The 25,455-nt window shown below is 40.4% G+C and overlaps 1 protein-coding gene and 1 long non-coding RNA gene across 4 annotated transcripts in view; one reads left to right on the plus strand and one right to left on the minus strand.

Annotated features, from left to right (window-relative positions):
- RARB (retinoic acid receptor beta) overlaps nt 1-22,451 on the minus strand; it is a 329,988-nt gene extending 307,537 nt beyond the window's left edge. Inside the window, exons 1-2 of one of the 3 annotated variants that reach the window (XM_064672806.1) lie at nt 22,426-22,451; nt 13,628-13,708 (exon numbers count right to left, since the gene is read on the minus strand). The gene's annotated coding sequence lies outside the window, so the exon portion shown is untranslated. Of the gene's footprint in view, nt 1-13,612; nt 13,709-18,770; nt 18,786-22,425 lie in introns of those variants that run through there. The other 2 variants (XM_064672793.1, XM_064672799.1) reach the window with 2 other exon arrangements.
- Nucleotides 22,452-22,694: 243 nt separating this feature from the next.
- Nucleotides 22,695-23,777, plus strand: LOC135420172 (uncharacterized). The gene is made up of 2 exons (XR_010433417.1): nt 22,695-23,184; nt 23,502-23,777. It is a non-coding gene; the product is annotated as an uncharacterized LOC135420172 (long non-coding RNA).
- Nucleotides 23,778-25,455: the final 1,678 nt, after the last annotated feature.

A 25,455-nucleotide genomic window follows, 5' to 3' on the forward strand; every position in this document is an offset into this window, starting at 1 on the left:
AATACGGGTTTGATCAGATGGAGACAAGCAAACAGTTCACTTTTCTTCATCACTAATACATGTTAAAAACTTATCCACAAGTCCTCTGAAGAGTGTACAATGTGGTATTGAACAGACCATTTCATTCTTCATTACTAAAAGGCATTTCAGCATGAACCTGTTCCTATTCTTGGAAAGCCTCAACTAAACATGCATTCAATCCCACTGACATCAGCTGAGACTTTGGTCTAATCACCAAGCACACCTTAAGTTTTCCCACTGAATATACGCTTTCTGAATGGGGCTTCAGTCAATTTGTATATTGAGGTGCTGAAAACAGAAGGGTATCTGTGCTACGTGAATGATGAAATAATGAAGATGCTGAAACATTACAAAAACACCATGAGTAGAGTTTATGCCCCGAAGCAGGCAATGGGCAGTGTACTAGCACAGGTTCTCCTACACACTTCTTGGGACTCCTCCAGGTAAAATCATGTTCTGTAAGATCAAGGTCTTCACTTGGTAGAAGTCTCACTCCTGTGCAAGCAACACCAATGACAGAATAAAGAACTGGCAATAAATTTGATAGATTAAATTGATCAAATTTTCAATCAGGCCACAATTTCCCAGAGAACAAAAATGGGAACATATTAGCATGGATTTTCTCTCTTACAGTTTAAGAAAACCCCAAACACTTCCACCACCCCCAATTGTCAGTTTTCAGCTAAACACTAATATTACAGATGAACTATCGCAATGAAATATCATGATGCCACACTGCAGGCTCCTTCCATGAAAAAAAATCAACAACAGAAAAAGAGGATGTAGTGTTTCCGAGTAAGTTTTCCATCAGACAAAGGAAAAAGCCACTTCCACCTGCATGGAGTCAGCTACATTACTTTTATCTAAGGAAACTGCTAGAAACTAACAGTCCATAGTCCTATATATGGACCGGTCAAGGCAATATGCAGGTCAAGGCAATTTTCACACCTTAGGACACTGACTTTGGCCTGATCAAAAAGAAATGCTGTTTTCTGACATGATGAATTATCTTTTTGGACACGACGCTCAGGACTGTTGCTTTTCTCTGAGCTCAACCTTTATTTCATCATCATTTTTATCAAATCAGTGCTGGTGACACTACATCAAATGCTTAGAATTTCAGTGAAATTGTCACTACAAAGGCTTTCAGGGTTCTGCAGATTTTTATTCTGCTTGTAGTTTAGTCTCCATGTCTTTCCATAAGGTTTTGCCAACTCTCCTGGGTAGTTCCCAGTACGTCTCAGCTCTCTTGGCACCTCTTTGCCTAGAGCAAGATTGGATTAGCAGGAATCCTCTTTTGATTCCCCAGTGGTGAATGCAGCAAGCTCTATGCTTGCAATCTGATCCTGGGTATCATCCAGGTTATCTGGTATTTGTGACTATCATCCAGGGGGTGGTTTCATATTTTGTAGCAAGTTGAAATGATCAACAGCCAGTTAGCAGCTATGGGTTGATAATAAAAGTATATACATACACATATATATATTTAAACCACCTCTGAAGAGATTCTATGTTAGCCATGAATTAGTTAAAAGTTAACAGATATATAAACAACCTATGTTTATATTAAAAAACCCTCCAAAATACACATTAAGACATACATATAATTACAGTATTCTCTTACTACATGTAATCACACTGATAGCCTAAAGAACCCAATAGATACAAAAGTCACATGCTAGGTATCTGATCCTTTAAAAATTACATCTTGATGGTGTCTTCAGTAATTCTCTATATAACTTTATGTTGTTGCTCTTCTCAAAAAGCCCTTCTTTTCTTCCTTTAACATAGTATTACAATTTATCCAATTTCAGTACCTGGTAAGAGAACTGACTTTGCAGGAGTACCTTCTTGATAGCTCATCTCTTAGACAAATGTACTGTTCTGCAAAGAAATAAAGCCAGATGATGTTGAACCAGTTTTCTGAAGCTACCATTTTAGAAACACTATGAACAACTAAGAAAAACATGTCTGCATAATTTTTAACAAAACAATATGGAACCTGATCTGATGCATTAACGGTCCATAATGTTATTGAACAAGACTACAAGAGAGACACTTTACTTGCACTTGCTTGTCAGACAATTACTCTCTGCTACTGTAATACTTCACGTGCATACTTCCAGGGAAGACTCATGAACGCACAGGTTCATTAAGGGAATGAGAGAATCGATTGTAAAATGGAAAAGGCCGAGTGAGGTCATATTTCAAAGAGATGAATATGGTACACTCCATTATGTTGTAATCAGCCTCTCTCTTTCATCCTAAGAACTGTAATAGTCTATCCTAATTTTCAAGAAAAAAAAATTCTCACTGCCTGCGTCGTACCTTCATCCCAAATACAGTGAGGAATTCAAATGTGCTGCAGGCAGTTTCCATTTACCATGGTCTTTGGAGCAGACGGTATTGATGTTACTGACCATTTTTCTCCTTAATAAGAAAAACATTCAAATGCTACTAATATTGCTGCCTTGGCAAACCACATTTTATAGATGGGACTTGCCCTGTACATGACACATAGAACATCAATCAAGGCTGAATTTTATTTCAATTTATTATGGTTGCTGTCTAAATGAAAAAATGCTTATATCGTTAAAATGTCTTACAATATAAATGTGCAAATGATGTAATCACCCATTTTGTGAGAAAATTCTGATTTTGATTAAAAATATCTACAGTTGAAGTTCTAAACATTTAATAAATGCGATAACCAAAAAACACACAAGCACATTAAGAAACCACAGTAATTGCTATCTGGTGTAATATCCTGGTTTTGTGCTTGATAGCTTTCATCTTTAGAAGATGAGTTTATACGGTATTCTTTTAAAATGGCAAGAACTGCCTTTTTGTTCAAATTATCCAGAATAAATTACTTCAATCTTGACTTCATTCAAGACCTCACATGTGTGGTTTTGTCAAGCTAACATTTATCATAGTTCTTTGCTATAGCCAGCTGTCTCCAGACTCTGAACCTGGTGGCCTGCAAAAGCCGTACAAGCTTTCCCAGGTAAGCAACTCTGGAACACCACACAATTACCAAGGGCTAGAAAGCAGCACCTTATAAGCAAGTATACAATACAGAGTGCACAAACCTGTCCCAGTTGTAGAGACAGAATTTAATGCTCGGCAGAGTCCCATTGGCACATGCTGCGTCCAACATCCCCAGGAGCCGGCTGTGGTGATGGCTCTCCTAGCTGCTGCCTCCAGCATGGCACAAAGCAATGGGTAGAAGGTAATGGCCATGCTGTGATGAGCGCTATAGATGATCAGGTCAACCCAATGGTATTGAAAACTCATTAAACTTTTATATTCTTGTTATATCACTAGCATACAGTTATTATATAAGTACAATATTCCCCCCGATGAACAGCCAGTTCTTTCTGCTGTATTTATTTGGCACAGCTCGAAAGTCCAGAGCTTAAAGGTACTGCAATGCATCAACGGATGATAAATGGTTACAGGATTTCATAAGCACACAGTACACCTGAAACAAAATCGAAACAGTTTCTACTAGAAAATGAGAGTTTATCATGGATCTGCAGGTAACTGGTTCTCTCCCTCTACTTCACTTTTGTAAGAACCCACGTAAGAGAAGAACGATCAGAGGGCTGGAGCACCTCTCCTCTAATGACAGGCTGAGAGATTGTTCAGCCAGGAGAAGAGTAGGCTCCAGGGACACTTTAGAGCAGTCTTCCAGTACCTAAAGGGAGCAACAACAGAGTCGCAGAGGGACTATTCACAAGAACATGCAGTGACAGGACAAGGGGTGACAACTTTAAACTGAAAGAGGGAAGGTTTAGATCAGATATTAGGAAGAAATTCTTTGCTGTGACAGTAATGAGGCACTGGACCAGGTTGCCCAGAGAGGTTGTGGATGCCCCATCTCTGGAATTGCTCAAGGCCAGATGTGATAGGACTTTGATAAACCTGATGTAGTGGAAGGTGTCCCTGCCCATGACAAGGGATCAGGACTAGATGATATTTAAGGTCCCTTCCAAACCAAACACTTGTATGATTCCATGTTTTCCTTACTTGAACAAAAGTATTTGAAACAGAGTTTGGATCCAACAAGCAAAAGAATGAACTGCAAAAATGGTCTCTCAGCACGTGTTAGAAACCGTGACAAGATGTGATGAACATATGGGTAGTAGGGTAGTATAGCTACACACTGCACAACTTAGTGCTGCAGCTGGTCAGGTAACCACCACTTATGCAAAGTCCCAGCATCTTTCATGAGAGTGAAACCTCTTGAAGGCTTTTGCCTTGCACGGCATTTTATCATAGCCAAGAACTGAGGAGTAATTTCAATTTGGCTTTAAAAAAGAAAAAAAGATAAATAACTGCAAACGAAGGAAGTGTATGAAAGCTACATGACAGATAAATGGGACTTTTATAATATTGCATATTGTAAAGTTTGCCAGAATGTGTTGAAAGAAGAGTGAGTGTCCTGGTTAAATCACATCCTGCTGCAGCTGTCCAACTGTACAGCTAAAATATTCATATTAATTCCATTAAACAATTAGAGAATGAAATCCAAAATATTATTACAAGTATGTTGGCTTGGGACAGTCTTTTTTTCAGATTTAATAACAGATACAGTACTCTCAAATTCAAAGGGTGAAGAATTTTTTTTGTGGATATTCACACCCTGGAGGCCACATAGCAGTTGTCCTATGGAAATCCTACAAAATCTAAACTTTACTATACATTTCTGACAGACATTTTAGAAAAAAAAAAAAAAGAAGGATATTTTGGTAGTTACGGAGCTGGCCTGACATTTAGAGGATCTCAATTTAATTTCTGTGTCTGCCAGACTTCCCTTCATAATTCCAGGCAAAGTAAATAGCTTTCCTTTCCCTAGTTTCTCGTCCTTAAAATGGGATAGACCGTTTAAGTATCTGAGTCGTACAAGTTTTAAAAGAGGAAAAAAATATCCTTTTTTTCTGTCTTTTTATTTTTTCCTCAGGTAGAAATTCACCTAAAAGCTCCTTCTTCCACAGGTCTTGATTGTATTCTGCTTATTTCTTGAAATCAACAAAACACACTATTTATAGGTAACACACCTTATATGTTGCAGGTCTTTATGTCATTGGAGAGCCTTCTATTTTAAAAATCCTTCTCTGTGATAAGACAAGATATAGAAGAACAAACGCAGGGGGAGTTAATAAACAAAATTCATTCATGGCTCATTACTTCAAATAACTTAGCTATATAAATAGTCTACTCATCTAATAATGGCCTCAATTAACATTTAATTATCACACAATGCATTTGTAATGTACTGAAGGCATTTAAAGTTCTGCATGAATATCACTATTGTTGTCGTACTAGAAGTGCCATAACTTACAAGAGAAGTACAGACACACTTTCTACTTGATTAAAAATTTTCTAGTCTTTTCCCACCCTCCTTCTCTATTAGGTATCCTTGTCTTAGAAGGATTGAAAGAAAAGACACTTTACTATACGTGGAAGCTCTCAACCTGCTGGCTGATGATGACCATCAGCCTTGCTTCTGAAATCCTTAAGTACACCAGTGCAGCACTGCTACAGAGGAGAAAGATGTCCCTGTGATTTTGTTGAGAAAGCAAGTGATGAGAACTCACTGTGTAAGTGTATGAGTCAATCCTTTTTACAAGGCAGAACAAAACAAGTTTTCCAGAGATAACCCTGCTCCCATTAGCTAAAAAAAAAAAAAAACAAAAACAAAAACAAAACAAACCCCCCCCCCCAAAAAAAACCCAAAAAACCCCAAACACTTGAGGACAAGATCAAAGCAACAGCAGAAGACTTTCTGACATTACGTGGACATTCCAACAGCAGCGTGCACTACAAGAATGGCTGTGATACTTGTAACTTGGTAGATCTAAACGTCGTGAAAGCCCTACCCTCACTCCTCTATCTTACTGTTTTCCAAGCTAATGCATTCTTCTCTGGCACTGAAAATTCAGAAGTTAACTGTGAAAGAGTATCTTTCTAATGTGATTGCTTTTATCCTGCAACACAATAACTGAATATTGATGACACAATAACTCACTCAATTACTCAAACACCAATAAAACACATTCTAACAATGACTTCCGCATTCATGGTGTCATTGTAGCAAGTGACTTGAGTACACACAGGTAATTTTTGTCCCATGAGTTTGACCTGAATCCTAACGAAATTAACTGCTAGAAGAAAACAAGCCAGTACAAGTCACCAGTTTTCAAAGCATGCTGCAAAACCTGCTGAAAAAGTCAACACGTGCTTCCCCTAGAAGACAGAAAGGAGGAAGGCCAGAAAGCTCCTGGAAATCTAAAATGGACCTCATTGTGCTTTGATAGTGATGGAATAAATAAATTAAAAAAAAAAATAAGAGTTAGCAAAAGACAGAGATCTAAATATAAAATCCTGCCAACACCCATTATCCTCAAAACATATTTTAGGTCATGATAGGACTTCTACCTGTGGGTTCATCTAAGGACCACAGGCAGAAATAATTCAAGAAATATGAAAAGAAAATAATTCAAGAAAAATGAAATATGCAAAAAATAAAGCTGCTTCTCAGCTATTATTTTCCTCACAAGTATTGTCTTATTTTAAATTTATTGTTAATACAGTATGTTAGCAGTTGTCCTTAATAAGCACTGCATACCTCAAAGAAAACTGCATACACTGACAAAGATGCTTCTAGTTTTGCACAACACATGGCTTTTTTATACGGTATGTTCTCACTTGAAAACTACTCCCTCACAAAATGAAAATTCAGCAGAATCTCTAATAGCTTTCATATTTCAGTCTAATAGGTAGCATGGCATTGCACTGCCACCCACCTTTGCTACAATATTGCACAGCACATTTAACAGACATTTGCTTCCTTCACTCAGTCCTTATGTGCAGCTTCTGCAGGACCTTAGTATTAGCATTTAACAGAGTCTATGAGCATAAAGCACATTTATGAACACCTGCTAGAACATTTTATTTGCCTTAAGAGTTTTATTATAACTGTTAAATTTTCTTGCTATGCTTTATGGGCCAAATCATGGTCCAGTTTTAGCCTCAACTGCCATTGACTTCAACAGGAAGCAGATTTTATTGTATGTGGGTTTCCATATGAAATCAATACACTTTTAAACAAAATGGGATCACTGGTAAGTACAATAGTAGATAGAAAAAACTGGCACATAGCAGCTCTAAAAATCCACTGAACCCAGTCTTCAAATGCTATTAAAAACAATTAACAAAATAAATCCCACACTCACAAGACTGTAACCTTCACACTGCAATACAAAACCTGACTGACTCTGAGACCAGAAGTACAAGGCATGCAGGTATCCCACCCACAAATGGCTTGGTGGGATGTATTACCATCAACTACTCCCTCTCAGATCACTCTCTAATGCTGCTGTCACCAAAATTTGGTCCTCTGTATTAAAGCCATCAAAGGCCACAATGCAGCCATGTCAGCATCAGTCTGCTTCCCTGACACATCCAGACAGCCACAGCCCTCTTCAACAGTACAAGACAGGCTGGAACAAACTGTGCAGAGCCAGAAGTCGTAGTTGGGGAAAAACAATCCAAGCTAGATGTTGCAGAGGAAGCCATGCCCTGAGTCTGACTGTTCTGAAGATATTGTCTACAACTGTTACTCTTTGACAGTTTTACCATCATTACTGGAGATGTTCGTAACACCCCTGTGAAACTGAATGAAACTACATAGAAACAAGCAACACAGCTCCTCATAGGTTAGAAAAAGAGAATAGCAGAGGACTCCAGGACGTCTAAATGGAACTCGTTTAAGAAAATTTGATCTCATTTGAAAATACACAGAGTTTACTTCGGCCATTGTTTTAACAGTCCAAAAATAGTAAGATAAGACAGCTAGAAAACAATAGACAATATGGCAATGCCACATCTGTTTCACAAAAGCGTGACAGTAGATGCTCGATTCAATGCATACTATTAAGCCCCCCAAAATTTAAGCAATTATCAAAATGAAATTATAGACACAATGATGAATGATGACAAATGAAATGTTAACAGATCTAGCACCATACAAAAAAAAATATTGATTTTCTCTGATTACTGCTTAGGTGATAAGGGTGTATGAGGTCCTAGTTGCCTGCTTGCTCTAGATTTTATTAATGCTCCAATATCAGACACCCAATTTGGAAATCAATGCTTACTTCATCATTTTTCTCTGAAGGATCCTATTATTCACAATTGATTTAACAGAAATGAAAGGCTTACCATTAACAAGACCCAGCTGCTGACACTTCTCAGATGAATTATTGAACTTCTGAAAGTGAATTAACTTAACCATCACCAAGACTTATTGTCTGATGTTTCTTATACCAAAGTAAGTATATTTATAATTATAGAACCAAGTAGTAGAAAGTAGCTTCTTTGCCACCTCCTTCAACACCACCATATACACCAAGTAAAAACTAAGCTTTGTAAAGGTACAAATATGAGTTATGCGCCAAATCCGGTAAGTCTCCAGTCACAGCTTAGTCTCTAACTGCCTTTTTACACCCTGAATCTTCATCTTCTTTCTAAAACTCATAGATACTGGTCATTTCAGGCTTCAGAAAAAGGAAATCCAATTTATGGCAAGTTACATCTTCCGTCAATGAGATTACTACAGTCAAGGATCCCTAGGGCTGACCATGTCCTGCCAGAAAGCCTACAGAAGACTATTATTAATTCCCTTTAGGTATAAAATGAAGATCCATCTTATGAATTGAGAAAAAAGTAGCAAATATTAGACAATTTCAAGCAGAAGCAGTACTACGATTCCATCCCAAAAGCGGTGTAAATGTACAAAACAGAAAGCCTATGTTTAAAACTTGCTACCTGGGCTATCTGCTCAGAACATATATCCATCATGCCCATTTTCCATGTCTAAGAAGGACTATGCATCGCCCAAGGTGAATTCAGTTCCTCAAATAAGAGCTTTTGCTCTGCAGATTACAAACTGATCAGAGGTTTGGTACCAGGAAACAACAGGTTTGGAAGGGCAGTCCATCAGACCGGCCCCTGTTTTATAATCCTATGAATTATCAACTTCACCCTCAAACGCTACCCTAGCGGGTACACTGCTAATAATGCTCTTTACAAATCATCACTGAGAAGTGACGATAAAAACCTTGAATGTCACCATAAAAACTTTGAATGTCACTATAACACTGCTCAGCTACACTGATCTACAAACAACTTACTGTCAAGTGCACAGAGGGTTGTGCTAAGCAATATACTATCCTTCAGTCAGGGACAGCAGGACCACAGCTGCCTGGTGATGCATTGAGAACAACTGTTCAGTTGTCAAAACAAGTGAACATTTCAGGTTTTACTAGATTTTTTTCTAATCTGTACTATCTGGCTGAATATGCTTTCAAAATGCTAGAATGGCAACTGCTTTCTCATCCTTGCAGAGCTCAGCTCGATTATACTTACCTCTGGCAACTGCTCTGAACACTTAAGCTCAAGACCAAGTTAAGACTCCAGGTAAAACACTCAGGAAGTCTTCTGAATTAATAACATAATTTTTTGCCTCCTTTTTATTGTGGAATGGTGAGATAACATATCTGTTCTGTCTTTTTCACACAAGCTGAAAGTCAACAACTGTCCAAAATCACTAGAGCCTCTTCTCAAAGCCCTCAATGGATTTGAGTGCTTTCACACTGCTGGAGGCAAAACACCTGGGCCTTTTCTTACCAGGGTTAGTATCTGAGGAAGGTACTCCTAGAGCAAACCAATCACTTCTTGAATACTGTATTTCTCCTTCCCAACCCTCTCCATCTGTTTTAACCCCTATCTTACTGGAACTAACTTTAAAATTCTGCTTTGGTCATTGGACAAACACTTTAAAAATTAAAGAAAATGGAAAGGAAAGAAGACTGACAGACAGAGCCTCCAAGCTCCTACATCTTACCGTATTGAAAAAACAGACAAAAATAACATAATTATGACTATTTTAAAAATATTCAGGTGCCCAATTTTTTTGGTCTGCCTCTTCTCTGCAGCATAGCACTTTTGAAATGGAAGCTGGCTGGCCATAACTTAAATCTGGTTAAATTTGGTATCTGCATAAAACATACCTCAGCAAGTAGGTTATAACTACTTTTTTAAAAAAGACATGGACATTGGCAGATTTCCTGCCTTTTTTACACTCATTTCTTCCAGTGTTTCCCACATTGCGAAATAACTCTTAATGCTATAAAGACAGAGCAGATTGCAAAATTGGTCCTAGTGGTTCCAATGGGAGTAACGTGGTCAGAATTTGGCATTCAATGAAGTTTCCATTTCTACATAGGTTTCATTTATTTTTCAGTTTAAAAATAAGACCATATTTTGGCATGTAACTAGAGCTGCTCCTACAACTCAAAAGAAATAACACTGCTGGCAAGCCTCAAAGCTGTTCCGAGACAAACTGTGTTGGCAGAACTTTTTCTAAAAGTTCTTTTTGACTAGAGGCAGAATTCAACACCAGCATAAATGGGAGAAACTTCGCTGAAAACAGTTATGTTACACAAAGTTTATGTAATGCAAATATATTTAGCTGACATGGAATTTAAAGTCTGATGAACGGATTCTGTTTATCTTCTACATGCACATAATAGCTTAGCACCAAACTCTATAATCATTCTTCTGTGAACACTGTTCTTCCTCCTACAGAAATGGTACTGTGCTATTTACAAAGTACGTGGCCACGCCACACTTTTTTTAACATAAGTTATCCAATTAGGATGTGATCAAATTGAATTTGCAAGATCTATATTTCTGCATCAATTACAGGCGCAGAAGAAAATAACATAAATCTGACATTTCACAACTTTCGAGGGTTTGATTTTGCAACCTACTTTCTAAAATACCTTTTTTGCATGACATACCCAAGGCTTTTTCAGAGCATGAATGCGTTAACCAATGTGCAGCAGTGCTTTGACAACACAGATCACAGCAAGATTTGATTCTCAACTCCACCACAGCACAGACAATGATAAAACCATTCAGGTACCCTAACAAAGGTGTCCATGCCCTTGAATATCCAGGATATAGCTGGATGATGGATGTGACAAAGTACTCACAAGGAAATCTGCACTATTTTAGATCAGCTGTTAAAAGCAACTGAATTGAGTTCTTCTTGCCAGAGAGAGAGAAAAAGCTGTGTGACAGTGATATCAGGCTGCTGAGGTAAGCTCAGGGGTTTGAGGAAAGGGTCACAGTAACGCCCTCTTTTTTTACCTCCTTCCTGGGAAATGCAGATTGTGCTTGTTGTGAAAGCAGAGTGGGCAACAGGAGCATTAAATCAGCTACTGCAGGTAGGCTTCAGCAGATAAGTGGAAGCATGGTAACTGAAAATCTAGCACTTTGCAAAAGATAGTGTTCCTTCCCTTCTTTAGTGGTTGTGTGATCCCAGATTTGGGAAGCTAACAATTTTGTCAAGGTGACTCCTTTTTCCTGAGGAACCCAGTTTGGAAAAGATAACCTGATTTTTAGATTTTCATTTCTTTAACATATCCATATCTTAAGATTAAGAACTTAAATTTTAATTTCATTGATTTAGAAAAGAAAAAGGCATTTTCGTTGTTTGAGAATTATCATCTTCTCTAATATTGAGATCTGCTACAAACAAAGGAGGTGAGAGACCAACTGAAATTCTAAATCCAAGTTCTAAGCACATCTTGCTTTCCCTACATTTGACTTGACCTTAAATGTAGTTGTTTGAGTATTGCACTGAAAATCTTCCGTGTTTTGTTTGCCTTTTTTGTCAAACTGTGGGTTTTTTAACCTGTTATACTGTTACTAAAGAAACAAATGACAAAGAAACGTAGACTGGATTTATTTACCTGAAGATCCTTAAGAACTTGTATCCAATGTACCATAACTCATGAACTGCTTCAAATAATTCAACTAAGCACATGGACTAGATGACCTTTAAAGGTCCTTTCCAACTCAAACTATTCTATTATTTGCAACACTTGACTGTAAAAGTCAGTCTGCCTACATATAAAGTATCTTTTCAATAAAATGTAACACTTAATATGTTTATTGACTTAAAACAATTCAACAAAAAGAAAGCTGTGGTGATACTTATGCTCACACCACAAATTAATACAATTAATATGACCACCAGTGTAATTAATACATCGACCAGATAAGTAGAGTTAGAGCTTCAAATCAACCAGAGCTCTCACTGAGAATAAGTTACACAAAATTTGAAGTGTAGTTTGCCTATAAATTGGTGTCACAAAAATCATCAGATCTTCAGAAATGTAGGGTCAATTTGCCACCAACTATAGGAAGACATATTATATATCTTTTTATTTCCACTGTAGAAATAATGTACTACAGGTATTTCAGAAAGACTTTGATTTTTGAAAACAAGCACACTCTTTCCATACATTACTAAGTCTAGCAGAGCACACTTTTATTTAGGCTAAATCATGCCTTACAGGACATGGTTAGGAGTAGGAAAGGAGGACATGCAAGTGGCACTTCAGACATATTGCCAGTGCAAAGCTGCCAAAAGCACACAGCGGGGAGCATGTTTTGGCTATCATGAGCAGAATAAGCATGCACTCCTTAACCACTGCCAGCTGGCATTTGTTTCCAAATACAGAATGCTCACTAGGCAGTTTGGAGACTGGACATACTCCTAACTTTAACTATACTCCCATAAAAATGCGTTGCTGAGATACCTCATTAACCATGCCTGTCTCCTAGCTGACTGCCAAACGAGAAAGACTGAATGACACAGAAAAATCATACATTTCTCCCTATGCACAAAAAAATACTTAAAGTATATCCTAACATACTCTAGCGCTTACAGCAAGAGAGATTTTAAGAGTGTTGGAAGAAACTTCTGCCAGCACTTCAAAAAGAAGAAATACTGTCACTCTCTATTATACATAGATAGAAAAAGTGAAATCCAGAGACACAGAGTACCAAGAAAACACAGCAATGAACAGAAAGAGTGGCTAGCATTGTGATTATAAACTATCATGTTTAATACAACCTCTAGCAATCCTCACAACAGACGCTCCCTGCTTTATGTGCCGGGGCAGATTTGTGGGTAGAAGATTAATGTCCCCCTCCATCTGCTAATGACTATATAGGTCCCCTGGGCTTTGCATCAAGGGTACTTTGCCCTTAGGATGAAACAAAAAATGGGAATTTGTGTTCATTGCTACATGGGTTTCCTATTTCCAGCAACACTCACAACTGCTAAATGTGTATTATTTCAACTTTATCTAATGAAAATGGATTTTATCATGGTAGTTCAAGTGTGATTCCAAGTGGATTTTCAAAGACATCAGTTAAAAGGAGAACAAACAAACAAGGGGACACTTTTCACTTTCAAAGTGCTTTCCTGACACACACAGCCTGCATTGGTATTTGTCCTGTAAGCGCTCTATTCATTAACTTTTCACTATAGTTTCAAAGTGACTTCACTCTTTTGGATTTCCCTTTCTCTATTGCTGATAGCCTGCTGTTATAGACCAAGCAACTTGGAGAGGAGAAATGTACCAGAGACTGCCATGCAAAGGAGAGGGTGCTAATTAAAGTCTTCATTTCCTTCGGAGGATTCTGTAAGTGGATTTTAACTTACCCCTGTTAACTGTACCTTTGCTCCTGAGAACTGGAGGCAAGTCAGATGGAGCTTGATACCAGCATAGTCTTCATGGACCTAAGCCAGTTTGACATCCTGGAAGAATACAGGGAAAGAGCAGTTACAAAGTAAAGTTCTGAAGGAGTAAGGCAAACATACTCATCACCAGAACAATGATTCTCAGGGCAAAATCAGAGGATCTTAGTGTTATTTCCAATATCCACAAATGAGAAATCAAAACCAGAGCGTTTCTTCACTAAAGTCTCCGAATGTGGTGTCTCAGGTTCATGATGTGCTTCCTTTCTTCCTTTTCCCACCCCTCAATTGCAACATTGACCTCCTCCTCAGTTTCATCTGAAGGAAGAAATAGTTGTCCATGCCAAAATCCCCTGTGAGCACCCAAGGGAATTCCAGGGACAGTCAACGGTGTTTACATTATCACCAAGCACATGCAATTAACTTCCCCCAGTTTACCCAACTTTGAACGAAGCTGCAACACCTTTGCATCTGAACCATCAACACAAGAAAATTCTACCCCCTTTTTAAGAACAGGAAATGTGATTTCAGTAGCATGGCCTCTACCAATCATTTTGATCTAACTGGGCACTGTTTCTGTCAACTCATTCCTGCCTAACAAGAAAAGCAGGACAAGAGAGAAAGTAGTCAAGAGGGGAAAAGAGAAAAATGAAAGGAATTGCTCCATACTGCCTTTCCTCATTTTCAGCAGAGAACTGCCTGGTCTCAGATTCTACCAGAGTGCAGAAACCTCAGCCAAAACAGACAATTTTTTCTCTCTCCCATCAGTAGCACTACAAAACAATGAGTGTTAAACTAAAAAAGTGCTCTGTCTGTCCAGTCCTGAGTACTCATAATATTACTTTGAAAACACTTCTCTACTGGCTTCCCAAATAAGGAAATACTCTAAATCAAAGATAGGCACTTAACATTGTTAAAATTCATTGTACAATGTAACCAAAAACCCAGCCCGATTTTGTATATATTTTGTTTCCGTATGGTACTTATTAGAATCTATAGAGCTGCTCCTAGATTTCTCATCTGAATCTAGTGATATTTGCCCTTTTTCTTATGCTTCCTCAACAACTCATTTCAGCTTTCATTTGAAAATTAACAGAATCTTCTTTTCCTTTAATCTGTATACAATGTGGGAAAATATATGCTTAGTATGATTTAAATACATAGAGCAGTTAAAAGGCATTCCAAGTTGCTAATATCTCCTGATTACTAAATCACTCTCAGGTCCTTTTGGAAGTGTGACTTAGAGTTGAAAAGCTTGAACCTCAATGTTAAAATTAAATATATATATATACATATATATATACATATATATATACATATATATATAACTGTGTATATATATATATACAGTTAAGAATACTAAAGATAAGAGTGGGGCTGAAGGAATGTAAGGAGCACAGCAAAAAACTGTAGCTTCCCTTCCCTGCAGGGGGTACAAGATAGCATATCTCCTGCCTGATACTCTTTCGAGCAACAGCTTACTTTCCTTAATGAGCCTCCTCAATGCCCATCCTGTGGCCTGAACAGGTAGGCAGCCCCTGGAGAGAAAAGCCTCTGAAGTCTGTGCATCCTACAGAGCACCAACAGCAATCATTCAGTCTTTTATACAAGCCCCTTGTACCTCTGCAGAAAGGCCACACTCAATCTGTTCCCCAGAGAAAATACAGCAGCCTAAATTGATAATATCTACTTACACTGCTGCTGATTAGATAGATACTGTCTCCAACAGTCTTTCTGAAAAGCTGAGCAAGAGTCTTAACTTTAGGCTTGAATTACAGCTAGCATATCTAACTCAAGTACTGGTAAAAGGCATTTAATATCATTTGCGAAAAAAACCAGAACCTATCTGTTTGGAGGAGAAGCAGGGGCATTATTCTTGATACATTCCTTCCTCCTTCTCCTACAAGTGGCCACATCTGCACGCATATATACATATATGTCTCACACATGGATACAGGACAACAAATACAACTTGTTCTCCACTACTGAATTTTCCAGTTTGAACATAGAGGCATCAACATATAAAGATCACCCCATTTCAGTGAGATACTGTTTGAATGAATAATGCTGGCAGAATAACAATTCATGTAACACACATTATTTGGTCATTGCTAACTCAAGGGAAAACTTAAGGCCAAATCCGTGGGGATTTCTGGTGACATCACTAAGACCTCACACAGATGCCCAAGACAAGTAGGACTGGTATTTTGTCGAACTTAGCACAAAGTTCGTTCTGAGAAATACAAAAGGACTCTTTGATAAAAACATCTTAAATTCAAGCTGTACGCTACGAAAAACAAATAGTCAAACACGATGCTATGGTGAGTGAGTCCATCAACAAAGAGTACTCTAATCACATCAGGTACAAAGGACATGTCAACAATCAATCTTAGCTTCAGTAGCCATTCTGTCAAAAAAAACCCAAAAAAACCAACCAACCAAACAAAAAAAAAAACCACAAACCACTATTAGTTTTTTACCATAAGAGTAATTTCAAATTTAGTATGTTACACAGCTTCCCAGACTTGCAAAGAAGTCACCTACAGTAACTGCAGCCAAGTCCAGCAAAGACTACCACTTAACATGCATCACATTTACATGTCAGAGCTATTCTCAGCACACAGCAGCAAGACTGTGACTAGTCAAGGCAGGAGCACAGTGCTGAAGCACTTTGTTCAACAACTTAAACTTGTTCCTTTGCACGTGCTCTTTAGAAAATCATATTAATTCTAAATTATCTTGGCCATGAGTACCACACAAAGGGTTCCTCTGATGCCACAGACAAACAGCTCTTCGCTTCTAAGAATATAATTTAAAAGGCTATTTAGCATAACTCTTACAGTGCTTAGTTTTTCTGTGGGAAATCTTCTCCCAGAATTAGAATAATTTAGGCTGAAAAGGACCTCTGGAGGCCATGTCCTCCAGTTCCTAGTCAAAGCAGTGCTGATTTCAAAGTTAGAACAAGTTCTTCAGAGTCTTATCAAGTTTCTAAATCTCCAAGGGCAAATCTTGCAACTTCCAAAGACCTCAAGTCACAATTTAAGCATTTTGATTGGTTGGTTGTTCTTTTTTTTTCCTTATGCCTAGACAGAATTTCTCCATTTCTATATGTGACAACTGCACTTCACCCTTTCTCTGTACACCTCAGAGTAGAGCATTGCTCTCTGTTCCAAAACAGCCCATTAGGAAATGCAAGGCAACAATTCACCTTCAGCTTCTAATCTCCAGCCTGGGTAAACTCAGGTCCCTCAGCATCTCCTTGCATGCCATGTACTCCCGGTGCCAGCTGAAACAAGGTGGCTGCTCCGAGTTAAAACTCTTTAAACTATTTATGAAAATGTAACAAAGCCTTTCACATATTTCACCCTGAGCAAACAACGTTGCTTTGCAGGTCCTCTGACATAGAGAAGACCATTGACTACTTTACTTTCTGATCCCAAAACAAGTTCTTCTGAGGACAAAGCTTCTTCAGAGAAGCAGCATAAAGTATTCAAGAGGGTAATGCACCGCTTCATGATCAGCATCTCAAACCACCTAAACACTCTGGAACAGTGCTTTTTGCAGTGTGAAAATAAAAAAAATCAACATTTAAAGAAACTTTAATGTGGTTTAGAATGTAGCTAAACAACTTCTTGCAGTTGACCCCAGAAAAATAAAAGATGTTATGTGTAGCTTCCTTTGACTTTCCTTTGAACCATAGATTGAAAGCTTTAAACAGTAGGATTACTTTTATTAGTTATGTGTAAGATTTTTGTTAAATTAAATTTCCAAATAGTATCTAATGCTAACATATTTGCATGTACCAACTCAATGGGTTAGAACACCTTCTCAAAGAAATACAGTTTCTAATCATTATTTGGAGATAAGGTGCACTGCATTACTTTGATGAAAGGGGCGGTACATGCCACTCTCTCAACAGCGTTAATTCCAAAGTATTTTTACAGAATCTAGATATAGGTCAAAACAGATACAAGAGGAAGGATATGCGAGAAAAGGAAGATCTGTTACCTGCACTGAGATACTGAGAGCGCTCTTCCTTGCCTGGCAGCACAAAGCATGGCCTCACAGGGAGCGAATCAGGTTTCATTCAGAGACCCAAGGAAGATAGCTTTCCACAGAGCTTCATAGTATGTTCCCCATATGCAAGAATGGGTTTAATAAAGATTCTGTTTATCATTTATTTAAAGCTTGTCTTCTATTTGCTACATATTGCTGCCTCAGGGAGCAGCTTTTTCATATCTGCCTAGATAAAAGCGAAAACCTCCAGAATCATGACTGCCAAGTACTCCAACAATAATTAGCAGCCCAGACCATGTGTAAGTTCAAAACCTGTCCCCTTAGTAGATGCAGAAGTTCCACCCAAGAATGAAAGATGTATTGACATTGAGAAATAGGCATGGAAATATTTATACACATAAACACACGTGAACATTTGTTTGTGTACACTGTAAGCAGACTTGTGCATATCATACACATACCTAAAGTAAATATGCCTTCAGCGATTTAAGTACAGTAGCAAAAAACAGTGTCTGCAAATATTCTGCATTCACGAGAGGAAAGCCATGGCAAACGCACCAGAGTTGTCATATGTTAGTGGCATCACTTCAGTGAGCCTGCTGCAACTCTAGAAATACGTGTGCACCCAGCCCACGCCATCCAAAAACTCCCCACTCCAGCCTACTAACCCAGAGACATTGTAGCACTGCACAAGAAGCAAAAGAGAAACTAGTGCCCATCAAGAGAAAGGCCCTTTCCTGTACCCAGCACAAACATACACATTGGCACAGGATTCAACTCAGCTCTGAAGTTTTACAACTGACCTTGCCATCGCTTGTCTAACAAAAAGAACAAAACCCACTCTATGTGCCAAGCTTTTTAACACCTCCAAGACTGGCACTTTTACATCTTCAAGTTTGGTTTTTTTCCCCCCCCTTCATCCTATCCTCTCCATTTAGCTTACATAGAGACCATCTCCACAGTGCTATGCTAATTAGCAACAGCTTGCACTCTATATTAAAACCAAAAATAATAATTAAAAAAAAAACTAGAGAAAAGAAAACGTGAATGAGCTCAAATGCACTTCATAATTTCAGTAATATTGGCATATATTAATTATACTTACATAATTTTAATTCTGATCTGAGCAGCAGACTTGCTATAATTGCTGAAAAATAAAGTTATAAGTTAGACGTGATATGATAGGGTCTGTTGCCCTACAAGACTTGCTATAAAGTTCCACAAAAATACATATGTCTGTAACCAAGACTAATAATAATAAGCTCACTGTGTGAGGATAAAAGGAGGAAGTGAACAGTAGAGAAAAGCTTGGCTAGTGTAGAAAATAAATCCAAAATCTGCAAAGTATTACTTCAACAAACTGAATAAGTATTTAATAAAATGAAGTTCTTTCTTTCTTTCAATAATATCAGTAGCTCCTAAAAAAAAAACAAAAATAAAAAAACCCCACCACATTCCTTATAGGTAAATGTTTATTCTATAAATTCTTTACACTTTTTTTCACAGCAGGCCTAATTATATTTTCCTATGTCTGTACTTCCTACATGTTCAGCACTTACCAATCTATCTACCTTGAATACAAACTGAACTATAGACTATAGAGGATGAAAAGTTTAGTGACTCTAAGTCTTAAAGATTTCCAAGTATTGTAGCAAACAGAATACTGCACACTGCTTTGAGGGAGGGAAATTTGACTGACATTTTAACAGTGTCTTGGAACTAAAAGATTGTTTCCTAGAATATTGAATATTTAATTAGAACACAACCTACAAATAAGAAGAAATTGGACATAATTTCTCCCCAATATCTTGCCTAAGCTTTAACAATATTTTCTACTTGCAATAGTCATTGTAATGGACTCCATTATTATAATTAAGATCAGCTAAGCTGTATTCAGGAATTTCAATAACTACTGTCTCCCCATAATAGATAAACAAGGAGAGAGTTGATGACATTTAAAGACAACAGATTTAATGCAGACAACTTACAGAGTTCAGTGCTACAAGATATTACTGAAACAACAGGTTATAAAAACAGGCAAGAAGATATTAAAATCTTGTGCACAAAGTTACTCCTAGCTAAGAAGGGTTAGAAGAAACTTTCACTCTAAAAAAAGCACATTAACTGCTCACAACAGCTGGATGACACTGGTGGGACTTTGTATTTTATCCTACTGAGGAGTGGCAATTTTTTTAATCACTGCTTGTATCACCTACTAGGAGAATGCCACCCTGGTTTAAACTCCTTGGAACGCTGATCTTACAGGTGTATATCCACAGAAGTCAATGGGGACTTTGTTTATGCTACTTACCCACCATATCCATATTGACAGAAGTGTGAAAATGGATGATCCCTTTCAGACACACCTGGCTCAAACTCCTAACTGTACACACCTGTGGGCACTTCGTGGTTAGGCATTTGCTAGAATAATTCATTCTATGTGAGATACGTGAGAACTCTGAGCTTTCTACATCTTGGTCACACTAGAGATGCATTACCCCCAAAGTGAGCTCTATCAGTAAATCACTTTTACTACAGACACAGACAAAATTACCTCAGCAGAAAACCAAAAAAACAGTTCCTGGTGGTGCCACTCCTTCTACCTAGAGAGAACCCAAATTTCACATGTAACAGAGACACTTTACTATACTTAGGTATTTTAGGGTGAATTAGCCTGAGAATTCAAGAGCATTGCAAGACCCCTCAGCTCTGCAAGAAGGTGCAGAAGAGAAGCAAGATACCCCAAAGTGCGACCATCTGCTGGGAAGCCACTTTGCATTCTTCACCAGCACACTTAGCCACAAAATAATGACAACTCAGGTTGAGGCACTCTCATTTACTAACACTATGACACTACTAATACAAGGACAAATCCTGCAACCCTTCATCTAGCAAAGTGTATTTTGCTGGAAGCTGACCCACATAAAAAACTGAGGATCAACCTTCTCTGATCATTAAAACAGACATAGGCAGATGCTGACACATCAAGCTCTTACCCAGAGCTTGGTTCATAAAGGAATGATTTAATTAATATTTTAAATCAAAACCAACTTTCTTGATTGAAAAACAAAGCACACACCAACTCCCAATGCTCTTATTTTAAGAGCGATGTTTTTTATTCAGTTTTGCTTCCAACTCTTCCCAAATGACATAACCAGAACTGCAAACAAGCGATGTCCACATAGCAACTTCTACCACAATGACACAACCAGTCTAAATTTACATTGACACCACTTTACCTTAAATCAGCTTCTCCCACATGCACAGGCTTTTGCACCAGGTATCCAATTCCTTCAGTCAGCCATAACATCATATATAATTAACCTATGCTTACTAAACTTCCTCATGAGAACTCTTCCAAGAGAAAGAGCAGAAGAGCAGTCTCAGTGAATTTCCTGTCCTTGGGCTGTTGCTGTACTGTCCTGGTGGTCACCTTTGGATCCAGCACAGTCCTTGCAACATATTTTATGTTGCTCCATTAACTACTTTGTTTTCAGAATCCACACTACAGATCTCTTCAAAGCCCTGTCTCTCTTCAAACCGTAGACTGCGTTTATTGCCAATAATTTAGCCCTTTCTGTTTTGTTACACCTAGCTTGCTGAAATGCTGTTAAATCTCGGCAGAAGGCAAAATATTAACACTATCCAAACCAAAAAAATTCTGCCACAGATTCAACTGACTAAACTGTCACTCTACATACAATAATAACGTGCCACTAGAAAACATCAGAAATGCACGAACAGCCACTCTTATTACCTCCTTGTATCAGCGCCTGCGACACGCACACACACTGCCGAATCTTCACACTGTATTTGCTAACCATGGATCTCTCCCTGGCAGGCAGCAGAAAGCATCCCGCAGACCTCCACACCGCCAGCCTCACTCACCCAGAAGTAATCCCTGCTCCAGCCGCGCAGCTCCCTGCCACCACGTCCGAACAATATCCTTCGGCGAGGCGAAGAGCCGCAAAACTGAACTCCACTTCCAAAAGGTGCAGGAGAGCCGCCCTGCACGCCTTCCCGGCCCTTCCCCGAGTTCCTGGGGCACAGAACTACCGGGAGCTGAAGCGAGCAGTCGGCTGATGGACGGGCACCGCGGCTCTCCCTGCGCAGGAATCTCACTCACAAGGCGCACATCGCTGAGGTTCTGCTCTCGCACATCGAGCCACTCTGCACAGCAAGCGCTGCCGAGTCCCATGGGCTTGTTTTAGCCACATTTGTAAACATCAAGTTGTTTGTTTGTTTTTTATTTTATTTTATTTTTCGCCCAAACGGCCGCTCGTTCCGGCCAACGCCGCCCAGCGGGAAAGCAGCCCCGGCGGCAGAGTGGGCGCCGGGCTGGCAGGGTCCCGAGCACAGTTCAGCGCCCCGGGTCACCAAACCAGTCCCCGGCGCGCCTGGGGCGCGCTTTTGTCTGCGGAGAGGAAGGTACGGAGCGCCCGGGCGCTACCGCCACATCACCGCCCCGCTCACGGGCTGCAGCCCAAAACAGCCACCGCGCCGCCGAGCGCAGCCCGCCCCGCGTCCCGCCGAGCCGGGGGGGAAGCGTCCCGGGCACATCGCGCTGACCCGCTCGGAGCTGGCCCGGGGCAGCGCGGCCCCCGCGTGGGGGGCACGGACACAAACGGGGGAGGTCCGTCCCCCACCCGAGAGGGGACAGCAGGCAACGCGCCCCACTCCCCTTCCCGCCTCCCCCACGCCGGACGCGGCACGGCAGGCAAGGAAGCGACCCTGCCGGGCCGCCGCCGTCCCCGCTTTACCTCGGCAGCCTCCCGCTCCCGCCGCCGCCCCGCCAGTGCCGCCGACAGCGGCGGCGGCAGCCCCGGACCCCCCGCCCCGCCCCGCCCCGCCCCCTGGCGGGGCCGCCGGCGGCTCGCGCGCCCCCTTGCCGCGCGCGGGGTGTGGGGGAGCGCGGGGTCCTTCCCGCCCGCGCGGGGTCCTTCCCGCCCGCGCGGGGCTGGAACTGGGGAGCGGGGCTGGGAACTGGGGAACGGGGGTGGGCACTGGGGAGCGGGGGTGGGCACTGGGGAGCGGGGGTGGGCACTGGGGAGCGGGGGTCTCCCCGCCACGCATCCCGTTCGGAAACCCCGCGGGGGCTCTCCGGCGGGGGCAGGTGAGGGGCGGGACAGGGCACGGCGGCCCTACGGGCTCGGCCCCCGATCCCGGTCCGTTGTCAGGTCGAGCAGGATCACGGTCCTGCCCGACCAGAGGAGTCGTCCCTCCGGCCCCCATCCCGCCCAGCGCAAGGGGCAGGGGCACGGGACGGACCCTCACCCTGCAAGTGCTCTGTGTTTTAGTTGCTCTGCCCGCAGCCTCTGAATAAAGTTTTTTTTTCCAGCAAACTCTCAGCCCAACCTGGCACCTGCTTGTCGTGCCTTCGGTGCCGGTGTGCCTCCCCTTGTCTTGACAGCTGGAGTAATTCTCCATGCCTTCCGCAAGTGCGTGGCAGCCTCGGGAGCATGCAGTGAGAAACGTTAAGAATGCCCGCTAAGGAAGAAATCCCAAAAAAGGGAGGAAAGGTGTGACGATGCTCAGGTTCAGATGGGCAGCTGGCTCTAAGCCTTCCACCCTGGCAGCACAGCAACCGGTTGGGCCTTCAGCATCCTCTCTGCTGCCGCTTATCTCAGCTTAGGGACTGCAAAGTCTTCAAGAGTTAAACACAGGCAAAAACACCCTCTATTCAGATTTTTGACAGCTGTAATGAGCTCAAGGAAGAATTATGTAAACATTATTAAGTGTTAATAAACACATGTCAGCGTTAGGCAGTCTTGTGTAGAAATGTTGGTAAAAGCCATGGTGAACGCTTTATTCATAATGTCTTTTTAACTTTATGTAGCTGGTGTAATAGGCCCTGTGCATTGCTGTTGCCTCGACAGAAAATCATTACTCAGTAACAGATGAGCCAGTTCGGAAGAAGTGCCACTGGGATACTGCACACTTTCATTCATAGATGCTATGTATTAGAGGAAGTAGCAGGAGGCCTGCCAACTTTCCCAATTTAATTATTAAACTGTCAGTTCCTGACTCCTTGTTTCAACTTCCTGAGGCAACATCTGGCTGTAATAACAAAAATAAATAAATAAAATAAAATTTGATCATTCACTCAGCAGCATTCTATTTGCAACGTCCTTTTTTACTGCAACTTTTATGAAAAGCTCAGTATGGGGGATCTGGACCCAGCATCTCTCTGAACTACCCAAAAATAAAGACAAGAACAGTTTCAGCTGTGATCCTCAAGGCAAAGCTGTGCAGAAAGCTATATCATACTTGAGCCTTTTTTCAATGAGTCCAATGGTGTGCATTTTAATCTTCCTAATCCTTCTTTTATTCATAAGAACATCAGCGTTTTTTCCACTGCATGAATCTGCATGATATGACTTTGGAAGATAAAAAAAAAAATCTTTTGCTAGCCAAGAATTTTTGCATTTTCATCAAACATTGCTTCATGTCAGTTTCAGAGGGAAAAAAAAAAGCCATAAAGGATATCAGATTTAAATGCTACCAAATGTGAGCGAAACACTGAAGAGAAGTTCTAAAATATCTGTGAGTGCGTCTTCACGTGTTCTCTCGATCTGTTTCATATGATGTGACAGCTTCAGCTCACAATTCGTTATTGCAGTGGATTTTGGAACTGTATGCCTCTTTTTTTCATATCCTTACTCGAACACACACACAGGCTTACAAAAATATGTATCTATATATGTACACATGCACATGGAGAGACAAATACAGAGTGACTCAGCTCTGCATTCTACTTGCTTAATCAGTTTTCAAAGCTCCAGCACTGTTCTCTTGCCTTATTTAAATGCCTAAAGCCACTTTTCCCACATTGCTTATTTCAGTGCCAGGGTGCAGAGTCTTTGACAAAGCTGGGCCATCTACACTGCCTTCTGTGGGTTACCCTCTCCTAAATGCCTTTCTGCAGGTCAGAAGGTCAGCCCTTCCATTAATCACATGGCAGCTTAGGGTTCAGTGCTCACCCTGCACACTGTAGTTCTAGAGAATCCTAGGAGACCCTTTTTCCTGGTGGTCACTTGAAGCTAAGGAAGGAAATCAAGATCTGGAGGCAGAGGTCCTGTAAGCCCAAACCACAGTGGGATGATATCAGGAATCCTGTGGGATGACTATCACCACCTATGAGTGATATTCAGCACTGCATAGTGCTTTGGTCTACCCAAAGTGCGATGGACAGACGGGAGTTGTAGCAACTGTGGTGGTAAGTATGAGTCGGGAAAACATGGGAGCAGTGCCTAATCCAGTACCTCCGAGCATGATTCTTTCCCTTAGTGCTCCCAGAGAAAACACTCCTGGTTTTCACATTCCATTAATCTTCCCATTAAGAAGTTAGCTGTAGAGATCAGAAGAGTCTGAAGTCAATGTTGCTGTCTTCTGGGTTTCTGTCAGAGATTTGACATTAGATCCTTAGGTTTTTTTCCTCAGAAGTTTCCTTCTTCTCATAGCTTGGAGGAACTTCTGGAACATTTTATTGATTTCTTAGGTGCTCTCCACTGGAAGTCTTCATAATTCCTTGCTTCATAAGGCTTCCCTGGGTACTTTTTCTTTTGTATCCCCCAGTTCAAGTACCAGAAAGGCTAACTATCCTGCTAAGTAGGGCAGCCTTTCTTAAATCACCGAAAGAACTCTGGATAATCCTTTCATACCTGTCTCCCATCTTCAAGTGAAATGACTATGCCTCTTAAGTTGTCATAGGAGGGGATTGAATACTTCATATAAATTCTATTCAAGATTCTCCTGTTTTCCCTACAGTTCCTGACAGATCAGTCAGAGTC

Source organism: Pseudopipra pipra, chromosome 1 (genome assembly GCF_036250125.1).
Source record: "Pseudopipra pipra isolate bDixPip1 chromosome 1, bDixPip1.hap1, whole genome shotgun sequence".
Lineage (NCBI taxonomy): Eukaryota > Metazoa > Chordata > Aves > Passeriformes > Pipridae > Pseudopipra > Pseudopipra pipra.